This window comes from Staurois parvus, unplaced genomic scaffold, assembly GCF_062004578.1.
Source record: "Staurois parvus isolate SC_StPar_1 unplaced genomic scaffold, SC_StPar_1.0 ptg002714l, whole genome shotgun sequence".
In the NCBI taxonomy this organism is placed as follows: domain Eukaryota; kingdom Metazoa; phylum Chordata; class Amphibia; order Anura; family Ranidae; genus Staurois; species Staurois parvus.
In genome coordinates, this window is record NW_028320510.1 from 82,902 (window position 1) to 107,874 (window position 24,973).

At 51.4% G+C, this 24,973-nt stretch overlaps 1 protein-coding gene across 1 annotated transcript in view; it reads right to left on the bottom strand.

Moving 5' to 3' along the window:
* LOC149429405 (serine/threonine-protein phosphatase 4 regulatory subunit 4-like) overlaps window positions 1-18,358 on the bottom strand; it is a 97,241-nt gene extending 78,883 nt beyond the window's left edge. Inside the window, exon 1 of the mRNA XM_089666446.1 lies at window positions 18,267-18,358. The gene's annotated coding sequence lies outside the window, so the exon portion shown is untranslated. The remainder of the gene's footprint in view (window positions 1-18,266) is intronic.
* Between the last annotated feature and the right edge of the window lie 6,615 nt (window positions 18,359-24,973).

A 24,973-nucleotide genomic window follows, 5' to 3' on the forward strand; every position in this document is an offset into this window, starting at 1 on the left:
TTGGTTTTCAATGCATTCCTATGAATTTTTTGCAATAGGAAACGCCCCGCAGAACGCATTAAATTCGTAAAGTGAGGTACGCCTGTATTACAGGAAGCCCTCCTGGGGACCCGCAGCAGCCGATCTCTGTTTTAAAAACTGGCTTGGCCCCTGGAAATCCCGTTTCGGCGTTGGCAACGAAGAACGCACGCAGGCGGGTGTGAAGAGCGCGGCTCGCTCCGGTTTCCATGCACACAATCCGCCAGCTGCAATCACGCGAAAAGGCGGACTCGGCGCTAATTACAGGTTACGGCGGCACAGAGAACGACATCCACTCTGCTGCTCTCTAAGCAAAAGTGTAACTGAAGACGAGTTTAAAGTCGATCACAATAGTCGCAGTCACTGCAGGCAGCATATTAAACGGAGCAGAACCCGTGTGAGAAGCCGCTGATGGAAGCGGGATCTCTGTGGCCTAGGCTCTGCATGTGGTTGAAGGTCCAGCTGCCTAATCCCAGCTTTGCTGCTTAGCTAGCAAGTATGCAGCCAGTGAAGTCCCAGCTCCGACCTCCATACTGGCTGCAGCTCCCTGTATAGTGAAGCCACAGATTACAGTGGTGACATTTGAAGCTGTAAAGTGGCCCTGTCACCAATGGGGCCCCATTTAAAAGAAAGCAAAAACATCTACGTATCAAAAGCAGCTCAAGTCTGGAATCCATTTCCACTCTTCCAGTCTACTTCATTGCTCCCCAGTCATGGCAGGTGTTTGACCCTCCCAGGAGGATTGGGTATCTACTCCCCCTCCCCCCTCCACTGCACTCATTGGTTTCTACCATGGGATTGTGCAAGACTATAGGGCATACAAACTAGTGGGAGGTACCACTGTGTGTGATGGGGGGGAGACAGGTACTGGACCCTCCCAGGTGGGTTGGGTATCTGCTGCCCCCACTGCACTCTGGATTCTACCATGGGATTGTGCAAGACTACAGGGCATACAAGCAAGTGGGAGGTACCATTGTGTGTGATGGGGGGGAGACAGGTGGGTTGGGTATCTGCTCCCCTCACTGCACTCATTGGTTTCTACCATGGGATTGTGCAACACTACAAGGCATACAAGCTGGTAGGATGAACCACTGTGTGTGATGACGGGGACAGGAACTCAACCTTTCCAGGAGGATTGGGTATCTACTGCCCCCCACTGCACTCATTGGTTTCTACTGTGGGATTGTGCAAGACTACAGAGCATACAAGTGGAAGGAACCACTGTGTGTGATGAAGGGGACAGGAACTCAACCCTCCCAGGTGGGTGGGGTATCTACTCCCCCCCTCCACTGCACTCATTGGTTTCTACCATGGGATTGTGCAAGACTATAGGGCATACAAACTAGTGGGAGGTACCACTATGTGTGATGGGGGGAACAGGTACTGGACCCTCCCAGGTGCGTTGGGTATCTGCTCCCCCCACTGCACTCAGTGGTTTCTACCGTGGGATTGTGCAACACTACAAGGCATACAAGCTAGTGGGAGGTACCACTGTGTGTGATGGGGGGGGGGGGGGGGAACAGGTACTGGACCCTCCCGGGTGGGTTGGGTATCTACTCCCCCCCCCCCACTGCACTCATTGGTTTCTACTGTGGGATTGTGCAAGACTACAGAGCATACAAGTGGAAGAAACCACTGTGTGTGATGAAGGGGACAGGAACTCAACCCTCCCAGGTGGGTTGGGTATCTGTTCTCCCCACTGCACTCATTGGTTTCTACCGTGAGATTGTGCAACACTACAGGGCACACAAGCTAGTGGGAACGTCACCCTCCCAGGATGCAGCGACGGGGTGACAACACCATTTCGATGGAAGGGAAGCAGGGGATAGACAACTTGTCTATGGTAACGGATGCTGAGATGTGATGATGTCACCATGTAGATGAATGGGAAGGCACACATCTGACATTTGTATCGTAATGGACGCAGTGACATGATGACGTCACCATTTAGATGGATAGGAAGCAGGGGATAGACAACCCTTCTATGTTAATAGACACAGACATATTGATGTCGCCATTTTTGGTAAAAGGGAAGGCACACAACCGACAATGGCTGTGTTGTAATAGACGCAGTGACATGATGACGTCACCATTTAGATGAATCAGAAGGCCCAGATCCGAGAGCCGGCAACGATGGAAACTCAGCAGTGGGACCATCGCACTCTTGGTTCAGCACAGGAAAAGAGGCCACAACTGGAGAGCCAGCAAGATCAACAAATCAAAAAACTTGACCACCAAGGGGACATTAAAATTGAACTCAAGTATGGTGGGATGATCATGACATCACTGCCCCTTCCTCTCCATGTTATCCAATCAGAGAATGCTTTGAATTAATTGAGAAGGATGCAAGGTGCCCTCCAAATGGCAGCTGTGCTGAGCACATGACCCGCCATGCAGAAGAGCATCTCATCACCACATGGCGCTTGAAGTCTTCTGTAGATGTCGGCGGGTTTTACGCCTTCGTTCCCAAGAAACGTCATCTCCACACGCTGTTCCACGCACTAACACTGGTGTCTGCCATCTTGGTTAACGGTCTCTGGACTGGCCCGCGACTTGTGCGCCACCGATTGGTAATAGGACATGCTTGCCACTTACTACTGCGTGTAGTACCGCCACGCATTTCAGATTATATCTTGAAAATGAAAAGTCCCGGGCTGACTTTAATGCCCCTCGTATAGTAGAGGGTGTCCCTAACATCTGGACACATTGGAAATATCATTATATGTGTATATACCCTCACTGGCCACTTCATTAGGTCCACCTTGCTAGTGCCAAAAAAATATCCCCCACACCATGACACCACCATCACCAGCCTGAACCGTTCATACAAGGCAGGATGGATCCACCACACCATGACACCACCACCACCAGCCTGAACCATTGATACAAGGCAGGATGGATCCCCCACACCATGACACCACCACCAGCCTGAACCATTGATACAAGGCAGGATGGATCCCCCACACCATGACACCACCACCACCAGCCTGAACCATTGATACAAGGCAGGATGGATCCTCCACACCATGACACCACCACCACCAGCCTGAACCATTGATACAAGGCAAGATGGATCCACCACACCATGACACCACCATCCCCAGCCTGAACTGTTCATACAAGGCAGGATGGATCCCCCACACCATGACACCACCACCACCAGCCTGAACCATTGATACAAGGCAGGATGGATCCCCCACACCATGACACCACCACCACCAGCCTGAACCATTGATACAAGGCAGGATGGATCCTCCACACCATGACACCACCACCACCAGCCTGAACCATTGATACAAGGCAGGATGGATCCACCACACCATGACACCATCACCAGCCTGAACCATTGATACAAGGCAGGATGGATCCACCACACCATGACACCACCACCACCAGCCTGAACCATTGATACAAGGCAAGATGGATCCACCACACCATGACACCACCATCCCCAGCCTGAACTGTTCATACAAGGCAGGATGGATCCCCCACACCATGACACCACCACCACCAGCCTGAACCATTGATACAAGGCAAGATGGATCCACCACACCATGACACCACCACCAGCCTGAACCGTGGATACCAGGCACGATGGTTCCCCCACACCATGACACCACAACCACCAGCCTGAACCGTTCATACAAGGCAGGATGGATCCACCACACCATGACACCACCACCAGCCTGAACCATTGATACAAGGCAGGATGGATCCACCACACCATGACACCACCTCCACCAGCCTGAACCATTGATACAAGGCAGGATGGATCCACCACACCATGACACCACCACCACCAGCCTGAACCATTGATACAAGGCAGGATGGATCCACCACACCATGACACCACCACCAGCCTGAAATGTTCATACAAGGCAGGATGGATCCCCCACACCATGACACCACCACCACTAGCCTGAACCATTGATACAAGGCAAGATGGATCCACCACACCATGACACCACCACCACCAGCCTGAACCATTGATACAAGGCAGGATGGATCCATGCTTTCATGTTGTTAAATTCTGACCCTACCATCTGAATGTTGCAGCTGAAATCCAGACTCATCAGACCAGGTAACATTTTTCCAATCTTCTATTGTCCGATTCTGGTGAGCCTGTGCGAATTGTAGCCTCCGTTTCCTGTTCTTAGCTGACAGGAGTGGCACCCGGTGTGGTCTTCTGCTGCTGTAGCCCATCTGCTTCAAGGTTGGACATGTTGTGGGTTCAGAGATGGTACTCTGCATACCTTGGGTGTAACGAGTGGTTATTGGAGTTCCTGTTGCCTTTCTATCATCTGGGACCAGTCTGCCCATTCTCCTCTGACCTCTGACATCAACAAGGCATTTTCCTCCACACAACTGCCGCTCACTGGATATTTTCTCTTTTGCAGACCATTCTCTGTAAACCCTAGACATGGTTGTGCAGGAAAATCCCAGTAGATCAGCAGTTTTTGAAACACTCAGACCGGCCCGTCTGGCACCAACAACCATGTCACGTTCAGAGTCACTGACATCCCCTTTCTTCCCCATTCTGGTGCTCGGTTTGAACTTCAGCAAGTCGTCTTCACCACGTCTAGATGCCTAAATGCATCGAGTTGCTGCCGTGTGATTGGCTGATTAGCAATTTGTGTCACCGAGCCATTGAACAGGAGGACCTAATAAAGAGGCCGGTGAGTGTATAGGTATAATATATCGTACAAGGAGTAGTAAAAATCAACAAGCTGCTACGCACAAAAATAGGTACCAATGACCTATGGAAAAGACAATATATGTGAAAAGTGCAGCGCTCGTAAACAATATGTATACACAAGTCCTTAAAATGAATAGATATAAAATAAAGGATAAGAGGTAGTCCCACAGATATAGGTGAATATGAATAATTGAGGTGACTTCGCTGTCCGAGTAGAGGTGGTAATGAAATGCGCACTCACCGGAAGCGCATATTAAATGCGCCTTGTGTGTAATTATCCTGATGCCAGGTGATGGGAGGTCTTCCTTCTATCGGATCCGAGATAAGTTGTCCTTCTTCTCACAGAAGTACACCTGTATGGTCCTAGTGGGTGCTGTCACTCCGAATGGCCTGGGTGGTAAGTAGTAATCCGTCTTAGTACTGGGTCTGTAGGCTAGAGCACTCCCCCAGGGGGCAACAAGAACACTCCCATAGTGTAGTAGGTTAAACCAAACTTTTATTCAAAGAGGTGCATCATATAAAAACATGTGTACAACGTTGCAGACAGTAGTCTGTAAAGGAACTGACCAGCTGGTAGTAAAAAATGGCCGTCGGAGCTCCACGTTGCTCCGGCGGCGTGACGTCACGGCGTGGTGTGGCTCCTCCTGACGCGTATCGTGCTCCAACATAATATATCACTCTATAAGCTCCCCAGACGTTCACCCCCTTGACTTCTTTTTTTTTTGGGGGGTACACTAAAGGAGGTGTGCCCAAGGAAAATCACAGATATGAATCATCGGAAGGAACGCATGGTGAACGAATCTGCTTAACATGAAGGAAGCGTGGAGTTACTGCATGGGGTTCATGTGAATCTTGCAAAGTGCATGGAAGGTTGCACCACGAATGGTGGAGATCACATTGAAGATGTTATTGGTTAATATTCCAATGAAATGAAATTGATTGAAATCTTGCATTTTGCCCGTGTGTCCAGACTGTTGGGACACCCCGTAGAGTTTGCAATAGTTTTGATTTAAAAACCACGTCTTTAAGATGGTAATGATGAAGGTTTATCGGTTGTCTCAGAATCAGTTGTCCACCTTAAAGCTTGAGAGTTCAGCGGTTGGGTTCCTATGGGGAAATGAAAGGACCCTCTCGGCGGTGACACCACAGCTTACTTGTGCCCGCCTAAAAATGTAACAGCGCCCCGCAGATTACCATCTCATTGTTTCCCAATGCAAAATCTATCAATGAAAAGTGTTCGGGGCTGGAATTCAATCACTCTCCATGTAAACAGTCACATGAGGACGAGGTGACAAGGCCACCATCCTGTCCATTCATGAAGTCAGCTACTCCCCCCCACCTCCCGGATCACAGGGCCGCCAGTCCTCAAACACTCACAAACATTTCTGCAAATAGCTGACTGATTATGTCGGGAACAATGGGGCCCGTAGTAAGCTGTGCTGGTCACTGTGTGTAAACAAAACACGTTTCCTTGGGAACAAACCCGCGTCAAGGCAGGCAGCATGCTGCATGGTGACCTAGATGGAGGCCGAGTTCCTCCACACCTCCCCGGTCATTGCATGGGAAGGACGGCTTATCTACAACACAACCAGTAATGGGATCTCATTGCTGATCACCAACTCTGAAATACCGGCACCCTGGGGAGGACCACTGACCAGGACTTGGACCCTGAGGAGGACCATTGACCAGGACTCGGACCCTGAGGAGGACCACTGACCAGGACGTAGACTCTGAGGAGGACCACTGACCAGGACGCAGACTCTGAGGAGGACCACTGACCAGGACGCAGACTCCGAGGAGGACCACTGACCAGGACGCAGACTCTGAGGAGGACCACTGACCAGGTCTTGAACCCTGAGGAGGACCACTGACTAGGACTTGGAACCTGAGGAGGACGACTGACCAGGACTTGGACCCTGAGGAGGACCACTAAACAGGATACGGATCCTGAGGAGAACCACTGACCAGGACGCAAATCCTGAGGAAAACCACTGACCTGGATGCAGACCCTGAGGAGGACCACTGACCAGAACGGGGACCCTGAGGAGGACCACTGACCAGAACGGGGACCCTGAGGAGGACCACTGACCAGGACTCAGACCCTGAGGAGGACCACTGACCAGGACTCAGACCCTGAGGAGGACCACTGACCAGGACTCAGACCCTGAGGAGGACCACTGACCAGGACTCAGACCCTGAGGAGGACCACTGACCAGGACTCAGACCCTGAGGAGGACCACTGACCAGGACTCAGACCCTAAGGAGGACCACTGACCAGGACTCAGACCCTGAGGAGGACCACTGACCAGGACTCAGACCCTGAGGAGGACCACTGACCAGGACTCAGACCCTGAGGAGGACCACTGACCAGGACTCAGACCCTGAGGAGGACCACTGACCAGGACTCCAATCCCGTGGAGGACCACTGACCAGGACTCCAATCCCGAGGAGGACCACTGACCAGGACTCCAATCCCGAGGAGGACCACTGACCAGGACTCCGACCCTGAGGAGAACCACTGACTAGGACTCAAATGGAGAAGACCAGCCTCACCCAACATTTATACCAGGGGTGTCAAACTCCATTTCATCGCGGGCCGTATCAGCAGTATGTTTGCCCTCAAAGGGCCGTTTGTATCTGTAAGACTAGATGTTCTGAGCACCCCCCCCCCCCCCCATTACATCAGATGTCAGGAATCCCACACCTAACATCACTGTGCACCCCCTTTGGGGGCAGGGCTGGAAAGCAGAAAGTGCCAGGTCTGGAGGAGGACCAGAGGAGGAGAGGAGTCAGTTACCAGAGTGCTGAATGCTGAGACCAGAGGAGGCAGAGATGAGGGGGAGCTGTGGCTGCACTGAGAGGTGCAGGATTTGGCAGAGGAGTTCTATTCTCCTCTCTGCTGCCGACTGCTGAGACAAGGTGGGGGCGGAGACAAGGGGGCACCTGCAGGAGAGGTGCAAGGGCCACATGAAATGGCCTGGAGGACCGGATTCGGCCCGCGGTCCTTGTGTTTGACACCTGTAATTCATACCATGGAAGAACGCTTCAAATAAGTTCTCAGATCTCGGGGAGCCCTCAATATTCATCATTATATCTGCGTTTTGCGGTCCGACGTGATCATTGCGCCGGGAACGTTCAAATAAAAGAGTAAAGAAATGGCGTTCCTGGAGCATTTGTCACCCCGAGCCGAATATTCGACATTTCCTTTCTCCATGTACTGTACGGATGGACACATTGGGGGCAGCTCTGCGTAGAAACCAATCGGCTTCCAGTTCTTATTGCCAAACCATAAGTGAACAAGCTGAAGTTGGAAGCTGATTGGCTCCTGAGCATTCAAATGGGAAAATAATGAAAAATGACTCTAAAAGCAGCTCTTCTTTTTTTTTCTGCCCATTTGCATGAGAGCTTCACCCTTCCACTTCCACATCTTGACACCAGTGGGGGATTTGTACACAAACTACGGCAGTGCAGGGCGGACTGACCATTTGGAAACTCGGGAACTGCCCGAGGGCCCGGGGTCATGAGATGCCCCTGGTACCGGTTTTAATAGCCTTTTTTGAGTTTGGGCAAGGACACAGGGGCCCCATGATCCCCTATTGCCTGGGGGCCCCATGAGTTGTCAGTCCGCCCCTGCTGCAGTGTACATACCTAACTCCGACCCGGTATCAGCCGAATACAGTCTTTGTACAGCAGAGCTCAGACTGGGTGAGGGAGAAGCAGCACAAAAAAAAAAAGCTAAACAGTTGTCCTGCAGTGCTCATGTGCTAACAAGAAGCCTGCTGATAGGAGGAGAGAGCAGAATGACAGACATGGCTCGCTGCTTTTCCTTTTACCACCCAGTTACAGGCTGGGGGAGGGGGGAGTGCTGCTTGTAGGGGATAGTTGGTAACTCAATGCAAATAATCACAAGGAGCAGCAGATGGAACTAATGGCTCCCTATGAAGTCAGGTACACAAGGAGCGTGCAGCGGCCTCTCGGGATCGCTGCACATGATCAGAGCATTGTGTGGTCAAGGGAGACTAATCGCTACATTGTTCCATCTGTTTAGGGATCAGTTGCTGCTCCTGGGGATTAATCACTAGTGGTTTCCATACCGCGATTACGTGGCTAAAAACTCCTGTGCAGCTCCTGAAAATGCAGAAAAAACACGCAAAAAAAGCTCCAAAAACACATAATTCGGGCTAAGGGCCATTTCACAACCCATGCAGTCCGCTGCGCTATTGTTTTCTGCAGAAAAAACGCATGGATAGGAGGTTACATGGTCTCCAATGGCGTAGTTCACACCAGTGCCGTCCATTCCAGAAGAGTAGTAGAACGTGCTGCATTATTTCTGTACTGAATTGGACTGGAACACGGTATAAAGCATCAAAAACACACCGGAACGCACCCAAACGCACCGGAACACATCCAAACGCACCGGAACGCACCAAAAATGTATCAAAAAACACACGCTCTCATTTAAGGTGAAGGAAATAAAGACAGGAAAAAAAGCACCAGAATGTATAAAAAAAGCATCAAAAACACACATGCAGAAAGGAATCCGTAATGCAACGCACATGCAGAAAGGAATCCGAAATGCAACGCACAGGCTGAAAGGAATCCGAAATGCAACGCACAGGCAGAAAGGAATCCGAAATGCAACGCACAGGCAGAAAGGAATCCGAAATGCAACGCACAGGCAGAAAGGAATCCGAAATGCAACGCACAGGCAGAAAGGAATCCGAAATGCAACGCACAGGCAGAAAGGAATCCGAAAAGCAACGCACATGCAGAAAGGAATCCGAAATGCAACGCACAGGCAGAAAGGAATCCGAAATGTAACGCACAGGCAGGAAGGAATCCGAAAAGCAACGCACAGGCAGAAAGGAATCCGAAATGTAACGCACAGGCAGGAAGGAATCCGAAATGCAACGCACAGGCAGGAAGGAATCCGAAATGCAACACACAGGCAGGAAGGAATCCGAAATGCAACGCACAGGCAGAAAGGAATCCGAAATGCATCGCACAGGCAGAAAGGAATCCGAAATGCAACGCACAGGCAGAAAGGAATCCGAAATGCAACGCACAGGCAGAAAGGAATCCGAAATGCAACGCACATGCAGAAAGGAATCCGAAAAGCAACGCACATGCTGAAAGGAATCCGAAATGTAACGCACAGGCAGGAAGGAATCCGAAAAGCAACGCACATGCTGAAAGGAATCCGAAATGTAACGCACAGGCAGGAAGGAATCCGAAATGCAACGCACATGCAGAAAGGAATCCGAAATACGAAGCAAGGGCAGAAAAGAATCCGAAATGCAACGCACAGGCAGGAAGGAATCCGAAATGCAACGCACAGGCAGGAAGGAATCCGAAATGCAACGCACAGGCAGGAAGGAATCCGAAATGCAACGCACAGGCAGGAAGGAATCCGAAATGCAACGCACAGGCAGAAAAGAATCCGAAATGCAACGCACAGGCAGAAAGGAATCCGAAATGCATCGCACAGGCAGAAAGGAATCCGAAATGCAACGCACAGGCAGAAAGGAATCCGAAATGCATTAGGTTTGTCATCCAGTTTTCCAACACAGAGCGCACTAAGCTTCTCTAAAATGTACTAAAGCAGAAATAGACCCAGAATAAACAGGCTGCATGAAATCTGACCCTAGAGAAGCTCAATGCTGCTCCCCATTGGCTGCCATATTTCTCTCCACAACTGTAATACACGGAATATCCCCCCCCCCCGCCCCATTCGCAGTGAGCCCAGGAGGATGGAAGCTCTGCCATTGGCTGGTGGGAAGATCAGAACACACAGTCACAGAACGTCTGATGAATAAAACGCACATCTCTGCCCGTGATATGAACCCAGAAGCCTCCTGAGAGTGTTTCCGCCTATCCCACGCACAGCGCCCTTTACATATCACACAGATTTTGCGGCGAATGAAGCGCCGGCTCTAAAAATATAATCCTCCATCAGGATACAATGTATCTAAAAATGTAAAAGAAGCCGTTTCCACGCAACGCAGGAGCGCAGCGGTTACCAATCCCGAGACGAGGCGACCCGCAGAGCTCGCAGTCACCTGTTACAGGAACGGCACCAAAATGATTAGCGGACGGAGAACTAAAGCGGGCCACAGACGGGACGAACATCGGGCGACGGTACCAGCATCGGGCGACGGTACCAGCATCGGGCGACGGTACCAGCATCGGGCGACGGTACCAGCATCGCGCGACGGTACCAGCATCGCGCGACGGTACCAGCATCGCGCGACGGTACCAGCATCGGGCGACGGTACCGTCCCGTCCCGTCTATGGCCGGCATTAACCCCATAACTTCTGTCCCTTGCAGAGACAGAGGAAGAAGAGGAAGGAGAGGAGGAAGAGTAGGAGGAGGAGGAAGAGGAAGATGGAGAAGGAGGAGGAGGAGGAAGATGGAGAAGGAGGAGGAGGAGGAAGATGGAGAAGGAGGAGGAGGAGGAAGATGGAGAAGGAGGAGGAGGAAGATGGAGAAGAAGGAGGAGAAGATGAAGAAGAAGAAGAGGAAAAAAGAAGGAGAAGAAGAGGAAAGAAGAAGGAGAAGAAGAAGAGGAAGAAGCAGAAGAAGGAGAAGAAGAAGGAAAAGGAGAAGAAGAGGGAGAAGGAGAAGAAGAGGGAGAAGGAGAAGGAGAGGGAGAAGGAGAAGGAGAAGAAGTAGAAGAAGAAGAAGTGGAAAGAGAAGAAGGAGAAGAGAAGGAGAAAAAGAAGGATGAGAAGAAGAAGAAGGAGAAAAAGAAGGAGAAGAAGGAGAAAAAGAAGAAGGAGAAGAAGAGGGAGAAGAAGAGGGAGAAGAAGAGGGAGGAGAGGAAGAAGGAGAAGAAGAGGGAGAAGGAGAAGAAGAGGGAGAAGGAGAAGAAGAAGGAGAAGAAGAGGGAGAAGGAGAAGAAGAAGGAGAGGAAGAGGGAGAAGAAGAGGGAGGAGAGGAAGAAGGAGAAGGAGAGGAAGAGGGAGAAGAAGAGGGAGAAGGAGAAGAAGAAGGAGAAGAAGAGGGAGAAGGAGAAGAAGAGGGAGAAGGAGAAGAAGAAGGAGAAGAAGAGGGAGAAGGAGAAGAAGAAGGAGAAGAAGTGGAAAGAGAAGAAGGAGAAGAGGAGAAAAAGAAGGAGAAGAAGGAGAAGAAGGAGAAGAAGGAGAAGAAGAAGAAGAAGGAGAAACAGAAGGAGAAGAAGAAGAAACAGAAGGAGAAGAAGGAGAAAAAGAAGGAGTAAAAGAAGGAGAAGAAGAAGAGAAGGAGAAGAGAAGGAGAAAAAGAAGGAGAAAAAGAAGGAGAAGTAGAAGAAGAAGAAGGAGAAGAAGAGGTGGAAAGAGAAGAAGGAGAAGAGAAGGAGAAAAAGAAGGAGAAGGAGAAGAAGGAGAAAAAGAAGGAGAAAAAGAAGGAGAAGGAGAAGAAGAAGAAGAAGGAGAAGAAGGAGAAAAAGAAGGAGAAAAAGAAGGAGAAGAAGAAGAAGGAGAAGCAGGAAGAGAAGAAGAAGATCCAAATAAAAACATTGTAATACATTATTTGGATACAAATGGATACATTGTTGCAACCACAAGACATTTTCATATAAAATATAATAGCGGACCTGGAATTCTTCTTTTTCTTCTTCTTCTTCCTCCAGGTCACGGCTCATGCGCAGATTTTTTATCAGTAAAACGATCGGCCGATCTGCCCATCATTGCCGTGAAAATCGGCCAATCGTCACAATCGGACGCAAATTTTCCAACATGCCTGATAAAAAAAATGTGCAAAAACTCCAAAAAACGGCCGATCAATTAACCCACTAATGGTGCGAATATAGTCCGATTTTCGACCCGTCTGTGGCCAGCATTAGACTTCAGAAGAGGGGGCGCGGTGTGCGCTGATTGGTCGCAGCTCCTTATATAAGAGGTGTGATGTCACTTATTTGCATCGTGCGCACAATCCCGCCCACCGGAGTCTGCTAATCTTCCCAGCGCAGCCGGAGCGCACAACCGCCATTGGCCAGAAAGTGGCCTATTTTCCGGATGTGGATGTCACCTTCATAGCTGCTGACACATCCCTCTGTTTGCTGATCTCCCCCCTCCCCCTCCGCCTGACCTAACATCTCCTATTACAATGAATTGTAAGCTTTGTGGTCCAGAAGCTGAGTTCCTCCCAACGGGTCCGCCTGACGGGTACAGCACAGAGCGCAGGACCTCAACCTTTGTGACACCGGGGCCTGTAAATCCGTCTACCACCATCCGTGACCCATCGGTACCGAACTCCTTCCACAGCAAACGTCCGGGAACCAAAGTACGTATATCAATGTACAGATCGGCCAATCAGAAGGAAGAATTATTAGAACATAAACAGGCAAAGTAAAAATAGCCCCTCAAATCATTGGTGTCAGTGGGATCATGCCCCCCCCCCATGGACAGAATACCCCCAAATAATTGTCATCAGTGGGATCATGCCCCCCCCCCCATGGACAGAATACCCCCAAATAATTGTCATCAGTGGGATTGTGCCCCTACCCCCCCCCCCCCATGGGGAGAATACCCCCAAATAATTGTCATCAGTGGGATTGTGCCCCTACCCCCCCCCCCCCCCCATGGGGAGAATACCCCCAAATAATTGTCATCAGTGGGATTGTGCCCCTACCCCCCCCCCATGGACAGAATACCCCCAAATAATTGTCATCAGTGGGATTGTGCCCCTACCCCCCCCCCCCCCCATGGACAGAATACCCCCAAATAATTGTCATCAGTGGGATTGTGCCCCTACCCCCCCCCCCCATGGACAGAATACCCCCAAATAATTGTCATCAGTGGGATTGTGCCCCTACCCCCCCCCCCCATCGGGAGAATATCCCCAAATAATTGTCATCAGTGGGATTGTGCCCCTACCCCCCCCCCCCATGGAGAGAATACCCCCAAATAATTGTCATCAGTGGGATTGTGCCCTTACCCCCCCCCCCCATCGGGAGAATATCCCCAAATAATTGTCATCAGTGGGATTGTGCCCCTACCCCCCCCCCATGGACAGAATACCCCCAAATAATTGGCATCAGTGGGATTGTGCCCCTACCCCCCCCCCCATGGAGAGAATCCCCCCAAATAATTGTCATCAGGGGGATTGTGCCCCTACCCCCCCCCCCCCATCGGGAGAATATCCCCAAATAATTGTCATCAGTGGGATTGTGCCCCTACCCCCCCCCCCATGGGGAAAATACCCCCAAATTGTTGGCCTAAGTGGGATTGTGGCCCCCTCCAGGGGAGAATATACCCAAATCATTGGTGTTAGTGGTCTTCTGGGGAGAAGACCCCCAAAGTGTCAGCGGGATCATGGCCCCCAAGGCACAATACCCCCAAATTGTTGTTGTCAGTTGGACTGTGGTACCCAGGAGAGGACACCTCCAAATCATTGGTGTCAGTGGGATTGTGGCCCTAAGGGGAGAATACCCCCAAAGTATTGATGCGTTTTTGTGTTGCATTTTTAATCTGCCTAAAAACAAGAAAAAAAACCTCAGAAACGCACCAAAAACACAAGAAAAACGCACTGCAGAAACGGATCAAACACAAACTGCATAGGTGTGAACCGAGCCTTAAGGAACGTCAGCTTCCATCGCTGGGTTTGCACGCAGGTGATTTTGGCCTCCCTTTTAACCCATTTGGCCAAATCCCAACCGTTCCGACCTTCAGTCCCCGCGTGGACCTTCCAGATGACGCGCCGACCTTCCAGATGACACATGGGCCTTCCAGATGACGTGTGGACCTTCCAGATGACGCGCCGACCTTCCAGATGACACACGGACCTTCCAGATGACGCGCCGACCTTCCAGATGACGCGCGGACCTTCCAGATGACGTGTGGACCTTCCAGATGACGCGCCAACCTTCCACATGACATGCCGACCTTCCAGATGACGCGCCGACCTTCCAGATGACGCGCGGACCTTCCAGATGACGCGCCGACCTTCCAGATGACGCGCCGACCTTCCAGATGACGCGCCGACCTTCCAGATGACGCGCCGACCTTCCAGATGACACACCCAACCTTCCAGATGACGCGCCGTCCTTCCAGATGACACACCCAACCTTCCAGATGACGCACCGTCCTTCCAGATGACGCGCCGACCTTCCAGATGACGCGCCGACCTTCCAGATGACACGCCGACCTTCCAGATGACACGCGGACCTTCCAGATGACACGCGGACCTTCCAGATGACACGCGGACCTTCCAGATGACACCGACCTTCCAGATGACATGCCGACCTTCCAGATGACATGCCGACCCTCCAGATGACACACCGACCTTCCAGGTGACACACGGACCTTCCAGATGACATGCCGACCTTTCAGATGACACGCCGACCTTCCAGGTGACACGCGGACCTTCCAGATGACACGCGGACCTTCCAGATGACACCGACCTTCCAGATGACATGCCGACCTTCCAGATGACATGCCGACCCTCCAGATGACACACCGACCTTCCAGGTGACACACCGACCTTCCAGGTGACACACGGACCTTCCAGATGACACGCCGACCTTCCAGATGACACGCGGACCTTCCAGATGACACGCGGACCTTCCAGATGACACCGACCTTCCAGATGACACCGACCTTCCAGATGACACACCGACCTTCCAGGTGACACACGGACAGCCGCCGAATCTGCTGAAAAGACGGCGAGCGCACAAGCCAAGGAGACAGCAGAAGAGAAGTACAAGAAATGGAATGAAATCTAATCCCGGCATCCGTGGTCAGCGAGGACCAAAAGAAAAACATCGTCCCAACGCCGCGCCGGAGCGATAAAACGCCGCCGGGACTTGGCTGAGATTTAAAGGAAATAAAAAAAGTTCGGCCGGAAACGCGATATTTTGTATCCGTCTACAACTTACTTTCAGCGACCGTACGGCGTGCGCGCCAAAGCGTAAAGCCCGCCAAGACGGTTTCCGTTGCCGTGGCAACCAGGTTCTCCGACGCCACATTGAGGTAAATATAACTTTTTTTCTGCCGGCGAATTCATTTCCAAAACGTTTTTTTTTTTACATTTCCATCGAAGAGCCAATCGCCCCACAGACAGGCCGCCTTTTACGCTGACGCTTTGATCGGGCGCTGCGGTCCCGCGCCGCGATCGATCTTTCCATGCCTAAAACGCTGGCAAATACAAAGGCGTGGGGGATCATTCACAGGGGCGGTATAAGAAGGTGGCTGAGCTGCAGTTTTAACCCCCCCAACCATCCACCTAAGGAAGGGCATGCAGCAATTTAGGAATGTATACAAAAATTAAACAGCATGTCAAATTTGGCGGGCACCAGGTGGGCAGTAAAAACAGGCGGCTGAGCCAAGATTTTTCCAATGCTCAAAACGCTGGCAAATACAAAGCCGTGGGGGATCATTTACAGGGGCGGTATAAGCAGGCGGTTGAGCTGCAGTTTTAACAACCCCCCAACCATCCACCTAAGGAAGGGCATGCAGCAATTTAGGAATGCATACAAGGATTAAACAGCATGTCAAATTTGGCGGGCACCAGGTGGGCAGTAAAAACAAGTGGCTGAGCCAAGATTTTTCCGTCTCCCCCCCGACCAACCACCCAACAATGGGCATGCAGCCGTTTAGGGCTGTACACATGCCACCACAAGTATCACCCTAGGTTCACACCTCTGCGTTTCGGTTCGCACCTCTGCGTTTCAGTACAGTCCATTTAACATGATTTCCTATGGGACGCGTTCACATCTCTGCATTTTCACCGGCTGCGTTTTTTTGGAAAGGGCCGGGGACTTTTTTGACCGCGTTTTTGGTTCTATAGACTTCAATGGGAAAGCGGCAGAAAAGCATGGAGTGCATTTTAGATGCGTTTTTGATGCGTTTTGCATTTAAAATCTGCCTAGCAACAAGAAAAATTCTAAATGGAAAAAAAAACGCAAAACGAATCAAAAAAGCACTAAAAACACGGCAAAAACACCTCAAACACAACCTGCATAATTGTGAACCTAGACTTAGACCGCGTGTCCCTTTTGGCGGCGTGCTCCGCCACCGATCTCCACCCCTTTAAGGACCCGTTGGTACATGCATTGCCCTCTGAAGAGCAATACATAGTGGGGAGCTTTTCAGAGGGGCCTCCAGCCGCCCCAAGGATAGGCTGACACCTGGAGGCGGGGCCGAGCGTGCCAGCGCTACCATGTGTTCCTGCATGTCGCATACAGGGCAGCCCATTCATTTCACTGGACTACTCTATGCGCAAGGAATCCAGAAAAGAAGTCCTGGAGCCTTTTCCAAAAAACGCGCGGCTTCCTGCGGTTCGGGGCACGCGGAAACGCACAGGTGAGCATATGCATGGGGGGAGGGGGGGGTCTGAAAAAATGACCCCACCGCGCCTCTGCCAAAAGAAGAAGCGTGTTTCTGTGCGTGTCGGGAAAGCGTTTTTTTTGCGCACATTCCCAACATGCAACACCAAGCCGCAGCCACATGCACGGCACGCAGCTGCGGTGTGGCCCCCGGGCATTTCAATGGGTCAGGTTCTGCCGAATGCGACAGCAGGAAATATTTCTGCCATGCAGCGGTGCTAACTGTCACACCCGTAAGGACGCCATTAGGGTGAGCGGTCGGTAAAAACGCAGATCAACTACGTATTTTTGCTGCCCTATGAGTATAAAGTGCGGCATTTACAGGGTACATATCACCTCCTCGCTGCCCCTAAAAAGCGATCCACCGCAGATCATTTTTCAGCAGGGCAGCAAGGTCTGTCGCCGGCAGGGGCGGACTGACAACTCATGGGGCCCCCGGGGCAATAGGGGATCATGGGGCCCCTGTGTCCTCGCCCACACTCAAACCACACCCAAAAAAGCCTATAAAAGGTACCAAGGACATCTCATGGGGCCCCCTACTGACCCCGGGCCCTCAGGCAGTGCCCGAGTACCCAAATGGTAAGTCTGCCCCTGGCCACCGGTGTGAACGAGCCCCAAGAGGAACAACTGAAAACAGAGCGATCAAAATCCTCCGTGCTGAAAACTGCTAGTGGTGTATGCTGAGACTTGTAGTTCCCCAGCACTGAAAACACCACGGCCTATGTCTGCTGAGACTTGTAGTTCCCCCAGCACTGAAAACACCACGGCCTATGCCTGCTGAGACTTGTAGTTCCCCCAGCACTGCACCACAGCCTATGTCTGCTGAGACTTGTAGTTCCCCCAGCACTGACAACACCACAGCCTATGTCTGCTGAGACTTGTAGTTCCCCCAGCACTGACAACACCACAGCCTATGCCTGCTGAGACTTGTAGTTCCCCCAGCACTGACAACACCACAGCCTATGTCTGCTGAGACTTGTAGTTCCCCCAGCACTGCACCACAGCCTATGTCTGCTGAGACTTGTAGTTCCCCCAGCACTGACAACACCACAGCCTATGTCTGCTGAGACTTGTAGTTCCCCCAGCACTGCACCAAGGCCTATGTCTGCTGAGACTTGTAGTTCCCCCAGCACTGACAACACCACGGCCTATGTCTGCTGAGACTTGTAGTTCCCCCAGCACTGACAACACCACAGCCTATGTCTGCTGCACCACGCCTTGTCAATCACAGGAAACCGCCTTACCTGAGAAGATAGACCGCCCTCTCAATGTCGTTCAGCTCTTCATCGACCGTCAGTCTCTCGATCTCCTCCGGAGTCTGTAAAATAGAGAACAGGAGTCAGTGATGGGGGAGGGGACATTAGAGCGTAAGCTCCTCTGGTACATAGACTGATGTGACTGTGGGGGAGGGGACATTAGAGTGTAAATTTTTTGTTTATTAAAATCTTGCAAACAAAAAGCATCATAAAAATCATATTTACATATATACAGAATAAAATATATATAATTAAACAAAACCAGCTACTTCAGCAAAATAACAAATCCTGACCGTCACCTAAACCCCCCCTCAGGCTAAGAAACGATTAAACATTCACCCCACACATTGACCCCACACATTGATCCCATACATTGATCCCATACATTGATCCCATACATCGATCCCATACATTGACCCCACACATTGATCCCATACATTGATCCCATACATTGATCCCATACATCGATCCCATACATTGACCCCACACATTGCTCCCATACATTCATCCCATACATTCATCCCATACATTCATCCCACACATTGATCCCATACATTCATCCCACACATTGATCCCATACATTCATCCCACACATTGCTCCCATACATTGCTCCCATACATTCACCCCATACATTCATCCCATACATTCATCCCATACATTGCTCCCATACATTCATCCCATACATTGACCCCACACATTGATCCCACACATTGACCCCACACATTGATCCCATACATTGATCCCATACATCGATCCCATGCATTGATCCCATACATCGATCCCATGCATTGATCCCATACATTCATCCCACACATTCATCCCACACATTCATCCCATACATCGATCCCATACATTGATCCCACACATTGATCCCATACATTGATCCCACACATTGATCCCACACATTCATCCCATACATTCATCCCATACATTCACCCCATACATTCATCCCACACATTGATCCCATACATTCATCCCATACATCGATCCCACACATTGATCCCATACATTCATCCCATACATTCACCCCATACATTGATCCCACACATTGATCCCATACATTCACCCCATACATTGATCCCACACATTCATCCCATACATTCATCCCACACATTGATCCCATACATTCATCCCATACATCGATCCCACACATTGATCCCATACATTCATCCCATACATTCACCCCATACATTGATCCCACACATTGATCCCATACATTCACCCCATACATTGATCCCACACATTCATCCCACACATTCATCCCATACATCGATCCCATGCATGCAGCCTTTCTTCAAAAATCTGATGTTACAAAATCTAGGGGACGTGAAAGGACAGAAAGAGAAGCCACGCCCCCAGAGACTGACAGACAGCAGCTACGGGGACCTGACATTCCTCCACGCCTTTGTCCAGGCTCCCGGCCGCCACCTGTCCTTCTCAAGACCCCGAATCTTCCCAACCTCACCCAGAATGTTGTTCACCACCACCTCGACAGGAAGGACTTTTTTGCGAATGGAAACCTGACACCGTGCATTCCACGTGTGGTAACGGACTACTAAGCTAACTAGAAAAAGTGTCTCAAAATCAAAATCCCGGTGAGTCTGAAAGGCTCCGTAAGACCACTCCGCGTAACTCAAGCGGGAAAGGAAAGGGATCCCCAGAGCCCCACCCACCCGCTTGTAGACCTCTATATTGAAGGGGCACTGAAGCAAGAAATGGTCCATCGTCTCCTCCACTCCACCACACTCCACTCTTGGACAACCACGGTTCTCCGCAGAGCAATGCTTCAGGTTGCCCTTCACATAGAGTCTGCCATGGAACGAGAGCCAGGCCAAATCCCGAAACTTTAAAGGGATTCTCTCCAGGTTCATCAAACGCAGACCCTCCCTCATAACCGGGCCTGGGCAATCCCTCAAGGCCAATGGCTCGCTAAAGGCAGATTCAACAACCCTCCTCTCCAGGGCCTTCCTAGGAAGAGATTTAATTTCCTCCGCCGTCACTCGCCATTGCCGAAGCATTTTCAGACACGGGGCAACATAAGCCGGGAGCTTACCATGTTGGACCCTCAGGCTTTTCACTGGCCCACCATTCTCCCAGCTCCATAGAAAAGGCCTAAACCAGGACTGAAAAATACCAACCCACCCAGGCGGTTCCTCTGCCAGCATGCTACCAAAATTATGTTTCAAAAACATCAGAGAAAAGAAAACCACCGGGTTCACCATACCTAGGCCACCCATCCGCCTGGGAAGGTAGGTTACAGACCTCTTAATGAGGTTCAGTTTGTGCCCCCATAACAGCTGGAAGAAACAACTGTAGATCCTCGCATAGAGAGACACTGGCAAAACACAGACAAAGCTGACATACAGAAATACCGGGATCAGGGAAGTTTTAATCAGGTCAATCCTTTCCCTGTAAGAGAGTTTCCAATCCTTCCAGCTGGCCACCTTGGCATCGGCATCTTGTAGCCTGCTTACCCAATTTGCAAGGCCGTAATCACCGGGACCAAATCTGATGCCTAAAACTTTAATTTCCTGCTGGGGCTCTGGGAAGGCGTCTGGAAGGGTAAAGCCTTCGCCTTCCTCTCCCATCCAGAAAACCTCACTCTTATCCTGATTGATCTTTGAGCCAGATGCCTCAGCATACTGTTCCATCACCGAGACCACCTCCTCTGCCTCCTGCCTCAGCGTACTGTTCCATCACCGAGACCACCTCCTCCGCCTCCTGCCTCAGCATACTGTTCCATCACCGAGACCACCTCCTCCGCCTCCTGCCTCAGCGTACTGTTCCATCACCGAGACCACCTCCTCCGCCTCCTGCCTCAGCATACTGTTCCATCACCGAGACCGCCTCCTCCACCTCCTGCCTCAGCATACTGTTCCATCACCGAGACCGCCTCCTCCACCTCCTGCCTCAGCATACTCTTCCATCACCGAGACCACCTCCTCCACCTCCTGCCTCAGCATACTGTTCCATCACCGAGACCACCTCCTCTGCCTCCTGCCTCAGCATACTGTTCCATCACCGAGACCACCTCCTCTGTCTCCTGCCTCAGCATACCGTTCCATCACCGAGACCACCTCCTCCACCTCCTGCCTCAGCATACTGTTCCATCACCGAGACCACCTCCTCCACCTCCTGCCTCAGCATACTCTTCCATCACCGAGACCACCTCCTCCACCTCCTGCCTCAGCATACTGTTCCATCACCGAGACCACCTCCTCTGCCTCCTGCCTCAGCATACTGTTCCATCACCGAGACCACCTCCTCCGCCTCCTGCCTCAGCATACCGTTCCATCACCGAGACCACCTCCTCCACCTCCTGCCTCAGCGTACTGTTCCATCACCGAGACCACCTCCTCTGCCTCCTGCCTCAGCATACTGTTCCATCACCGAGACCACCTCCTCCGCCTCCTGCCTCAGCATACCGTTCCATCACCGAGACCACCTCCTCCGCCTCCTGCCTCAGCATACCGTTCCATCACCGAGACCACCTCCTCCACCTCCTGCCTCAGCATACTGCTCCATCACCGAGACCACCTCCTCTGCCTCCTGCCTCAGCGTACCGTTCCATCACCGAGACCACCTCCTCCGCCTCCTGCCTCAGCATACTGTTCCATCACCGAGACCACCTCCTCTGCCTCAGCATACTGTTCCATCACCGAGACCACCTCCTCTGCCTCAGCATACTGTTCCATCACCGAGACCACCTCCTCTGCCTCAGCATACTGTTCCATCACCGAGACCACCTCCTCTGCCTCAGCATACTGTTCCATCACCGAGACCACCTCCTCCGCCTCCTGCCTCAGCATACTGTTCCATCACCGAGACCACCTCCTCTGCCTCAGCATACTGTTCCATCACCAAGACCACCTCCTCTGCCTCAGCATACTGTTCCATCACCAAGACCACCTCCTGCCTCAGCATACTGTTCCATCACCGAGACCACCTCCTCCGCCTCCTGCGTCCCGGAGATGAAAACAGACACGTCATCAGCATAGGCCACGACCCTCAGAGGGGGCTCCCCAGGAATGCCCAAAGGAACTCCACACAACGGTCCGCTCTCTAACCTCCGAATGAAGGGATCGATTACAAACGCATATAGCAGAGGACTCAAAGGACACCCCTGACGCACACCTGAGCCAACCTCAAAGGGTCGTCCAATCCAACCATTCACAAGCATGAAGCTTTCAGCCCCTCTGTATAAGGTCTTTAGCCAATCGATAAAGCCCCCCTCCAGGCCATACTTGCCAAGAAGCAGCCATAGGTACTCATGATTGACTCGATCAAAAGCTTTGGCCTGATCCAATGCCAGCAGGAACTTTCCCCAGCCTGCAGCCCTGCACCGCTCCAGGGCCTCCCGGACAGCTAACACCGCTGAAAAAGTGCTTCTTCCCTGAACCGAACAGTGCTGATGGCGAGAAAGTAAATTGCCCGCAACAGACGATAAACGCCAGAAAATAATTTTTGCCAGTATCTTCCTATCAACATTGAGAAGGCTAATGGGCCGCCAATTCTCAATTCTCGAGGAATCCTTACCCTTTGACAGAAGAATCACTGCAGATTGTCGCATGGAGGGAGAGAGCGAACCCTCTCTCAGACATGGAGGGAGAGAGCGAACCCTCTCTCAGACATGGAGGGAGAGAGCGAACCCTCTCTCAGACATGGAGGGAGAGAGCGAACCCTCTCTCAGACATGGAGGGAGAGAGCGAACCCTCTCTCAGACATGGAGGGAGAGAGCGAACCCTCTCTCAGACATGGAGGGAGAGAGCGAACCCTCTCTCAGACATGGAGGGAGAGAGCGAACCCTCTCTCAGACATGGAGGGGGAGGGTGGACCCTCTCTCAGACAGCCATTAAACACCTCCACCAAATATGGGGCCAGAGTCACCTTAAAGTGCTTATAAAACTCGGCTGTCAATCCGTCTGGCCCAGGCGACTTCTTCATGGCAAGCTGATCAATAGCTTTCACCACCTCATCTGCCGTGATGTCCTCTGTCAAACTCACAAGAGAACTGCCATTTCCCAGTCCTGGAGTAGAGTCCAGAAAACCCGACATGCTCGCCCGATCGAGGTCCCTCCTACCCAGGAGGTCAGCATAATATGACCTGGAGGTTTCCAGGATCCCTGACTTGGACTTTGTCAGGGAACCCGTACTGTCAACCAGGCCTACAACTGACTTAACTGCTCTACCTTGTTTGCAGTTCTGGTAAGGGTCGGGCGAGTGATATTTCCCATAATCCCTTTCCAGAACCAAAGAGGCATGCCTGTCATATTGACACTGCCTGAGCAAGAGTTTAACCTCAGAGATCGCTTCTGGATCTCCATTATTCGAGACAAGCCGATCGAGCTTCCTCCGCAGACGCTGGTAGGTGACATACGTATCAAGCTGTTTATTTCTTCCTATGGCCTTGAAAAACCCAACGATCCTTCGTTTTGTAAGCTCCCACCACTCGGACTTACTGCTGCAAACGTCCATGATGGATACCTGTGCCTGAAAAAAATCCTCAAAGGATTGACTCACCTTCTCATCGTCCAGGAGTGCCGAATTCAGCTTCCAGATACCCCTCCCCTTAGGTGGTGTATCGGGGCCACTCAGAGTCACAGACAGAATACAGTGATCGGAAAACTCCACCGCCTGACACACTGGTGCCGAGAAGGCGGAGTTCCCCTTTAAAAAAAACCTATCTATTCTACTCTGACTGGAACCTCGCTGAAAAGTGAATCCCGTGTCGTCTGGGCAGCAATGAATGTGCACATCAACCAGACCTGCCTCTCTAGGCATCACAGTCCAGCCTGACTCCGGTCCCTCTCCTGTCCTTAGTCCTAGTGACGGTGTTAAAGTCACCACCGAAGACAACTTGCTGGGCTGTAAAAAGGAAAGGCTTGATCTTCATGAAGAGGCAGCTTAAAGCTGCACCCCGCCCATTGGTTGCAGGAACCTCAGACCCTAAAGCTGCACCCTGCCCATTGGTTGCAGGAACCTCAGACCCTAAAGCTGCACCCTGCCCATTGGTTGCAGGAACCTCAGAGCCCCCGCTCTGCAAACCACCATCAGAGGCAGCAGCAGTCACTCCATCCACCAACACACAGGCATTCCCCTTTCCAGCATTGCAAGCACTCTTATCATCCATATGTTTCCTTTCACTCGTGGCACTACTGCTCCCAGCAGACCCACTCACACCAGATGCTCCTGTCTCCCCCTCCCCCAACATACTCCTCTTAGGCAAAAGCCTTCCACTCCTGGTCACTCTCCCCTGGGTTTCAGCAACACCTTTCAGAGTGCTGCTGACAATTTCCCTCCCACCATTTTCTGCTGCATTTGCAGCCATCAGCAGGGATTGTCCAGCAAAAGTCTCAGATCCCACCTTTACCTTCCCCCCAGCAGAGTCCACAGTCACAGGGTTCCTGGTATCAGAGTCCACAGTCCCAGCAGAGTGCAGTCCTGCAGGCACAGCAGCCATCTTCCCTGCAGAGCTCTGTGCACACACAGGAGGATTTCCCTCCAAAACACTGCAGTGCACATGGCTGTCCATGTTGGAGTCCAAACTGTCACTTTTAATAAAGCGCAGCTTTTCTGTTTTTTTCTCCTTTACAGGACCAGGTACAGAGTCCTCACCGTCATCTTCATCCTCAGAGTCCTCAGAAAAACGGAAAGTTCTTCCAATTAGGGAAGACTCCAATTCCTCAATGTACTT